The following is a 3,205-nucleotide window of genomic DNA, read 5'->3' as shown; positions in this document are numbered from 1 at the left end:
TACTTCATTACGCAAAATTGTTGCTGCCACTGCTGTTTCATTAGGCTCTGTTCACACAGTTACCAAACTTCATAAATTTCATCCATTCAAAATGAAAATATTGCAAGAGACGATTTCGATAGGCGAGTTGAGTTTTGTGAAAAAATGACTCGATTAATAAAAAGCGATTAATGATAATACTATTCATGTAAAGAATATTTGCTTCAATGAATGCACATTTTATCTAAATGGATTTGTTAATAAGCATAACTGTAGATATTGGAGCAATGAAAATCCTCATGCATTTGTAGAAGGGCATATCCAGTACCCTCAAAAAATTAATGTATGGGCAGGCATTTTAAGAAATAAAGTGATTGAGCCATTATTTATTAACGGAAATTTAAATGGAGACATTTATTTGGATATGTTGGAAAATACCATCAATCCGCTTATCACTGAATCCATTGAAAACCAAATCGATGATGATGGAACCCCTATACTTGATCAGGCTGAAATATATTTCCAGCAAGACGGCGCTCCTCCTCACTATGTTCTTCCCGTTCGGCAATGGCTAGACGAGACGAGTTTCCAGATAAATGGATGGGGTAAAGGGGGCCTATAGAATGGCCTGCTAGATCTCCTGATATACCGCCGTTAGACTTGTTTCTATGGGGTCATTTGAAATCTATTGTGTTTACTCCCGAACCTGAAAGTTTGGATGAACTTCGTCAACGCATCATCGACAGCTGCCATGATATCCCACAACATGTTTTTAAAAATGTCCATCAGGAATTTGAACATCGCCTATATCATTGTTTGGCTAAAAACGAGCAACATTTTGAACACTTATTGAAATAAAAACTGATATTTTCATGTTTTTGTTTTCTATCTGAACAAATTAAGATAAACAAAGATTTTTCTAATTTTCTCGAAAACGAATCGACCGATTTAAAAAAATCAAACGAAATAAAAGACTTCGAAAGACCTTTTAAACAAGCTATTACTCGATACCCCTTGCCGTTTAAAATTTTTAAGTTGAAGTTGTCCCCTTTGACAAACCTTTTGACGTACTTCGGCGTTATTTTTGTTAAACAGTGGCTTTCGATAAATCCGTGGTGGGAAGTTTTCAAATGAACACCCTGTATATATATATATATATATATATATATATATATATATATATATATCCATATATATATATATATATATATATGGATAAGTAACTCACTTAAAAATCATGCTACGCACTTATTTTCCAGGCTCCAACTCGTGTCTCCTCGTAGCTCTCGAGCCCCGATTCATATCAATTACGAGACTGCTAGAAGGATAATTGCCTACGGAAAGGTGAAATAGGCAATAAAATTATTATTTTCTTCAAATATTCGGGTATGGACGAGTTATATCCATCCATCCATCCTTTTCCTTCTGATGAGCAGTAACTGTATAGCACTTGAGACTATGGATTGCAAGGGTTTTGTGACCTTTGGTGGGCCTATAATGCTAAATAAGGAAACCATCTGATATACATATAGCTTTAGAATGAGTAATAGAGCTGGCGCAGGGCGCTGTAGTGGGATTACATATATCAGCAAGACATACTCGCTGGGGGAGCATGCTATGTCTAAAGTTTATGTGAATAGACCAAATAATGTTGAATAAAGCAAAGAATTCGATAAGAAATTAGACCAAGGTATGAGTGATATAGTAATTTATATTTACCAGTGGCCTGCATGCGGGCTTTTAGCTGAATACTTTTGGGAAAGAAAATGATTCGCCTTTTTTCGCTAGATGCACTGTTTTTGAATAAAAAAATAAAAACCATAGACATATCGCTTAGATTTGAGTAGGTTAATCATCCTAATATTCATTGATTTTATTTATTTTATTTCATGCATTATTTTATTTATTTTTATGCAATTTAGGAATGAAAAACTTCTGCTTCTGCATCCTTTAACTTAAATTATAAGTTTTTGAGTGATAAAATAAAATACACAATTTTTGTATCATTTTTTTAAGAAATATTATAGGCTTAAAAAAGTTGTAGGTCCTTCCTAGTATCCGCCCTTAACATCAATACAAACATCTAGTCGACATCGCAATGATTGGCGGACATTAAACAATTCCTGGAGTCTACCAAATATTACAAGAAGTTATAATACGACTACATAAATTCTCTACATTAAAAATGGTTTTTTAAAAACCAAAGATTTAGGTAGCTCCACAGAAAAAAATCTATTGGACTTATATACGTATTATTCAATACAGCGAAGCAACTAAACTAAAATCTGCTAGAGCACCGTCAGACAAAAAGAACATTTGGTCTCAGCTGAATAGGAAATTCTTTAAGCTGGTAACTCATCAAGATATTCGTGATACATTTCTCTAGTAAACCAAAAACTTTTTAAATATTGCCGATCCATACATTAAGCTTGAACCAATTTCTTTTAACTTTGGAGTACCATAAAATGGGGCTATTTGATACACTTTACACGCACACACACTCTACAAAGCTACCTTTATAGAAACTAAAATTATTTTAGATTACTTTGAGGTAAGCGCTATAAGATGTAATATTAAAAAAAAAACTAGTCCTCATCAGATTGAAGAAAGAAAAATACATTTTCTCAAGTAGCCCATGATAAGGCTAAATGAAATTTGTTTGGAAATCGTATTTAAGATGTAAGTCTAGATAGTTGACGCTACTTGAAACGCAAAATCATAATAAAATTCGCAGGTAGTTAATTTCATGAAAAAACAAATATTTATGACAAAAAATTCAAAAATAAACACTTTCTCTAAACAAAACAAAAAATCTTTGGTCAGTACGAACTTACTACCTGAATACAAAGATAATGAATAAAGGAGAATATTTATTACCACTCTAAAAATTTTATTTGTCCTCTTCTTAAAATTTCTATTTAGAAGAAAATTTCTATACTAGAAGCCGTTTTTTTTCATTTCACTTTTTATGACGATGCTGGTGTCTTCAACGCATAAAAAAGTAAGATAAGTGTCGTTTTTCTCGCAGGTTATTACTTTGGCAGCTTGTTTATTCGGCCCAGTTTCAGTTTTTATATTGACGTAAATATAAACCTGGACTAAAATCTTTTAATTCGGCGAAACTATCTTCAATTATCGTAGGGTTTGGTTGAGTTGCGTTATTTTTTTCCTAATTTAGAAAATATTTGATGGTCTAAATCCATATCGCTGTCAACCGTAATTTTTT

This window comes from Anthonomus grandis, chromosome 9, assembly GCF_022605725.1.
Source record: "Anthonomus grandis grandis chromosome 9, icAntGran1.3, whole genome shotgun sequence".
Classification (NCBI taxonomy): Eukaryota; Metazoa; Arthropoda; class Insecta; order Coleoptera; family Curculionidae; genus Anthonomus; species Anthonomus grandis.
This window is presented reverse-complemented; position numbering follows the sequence as displayed.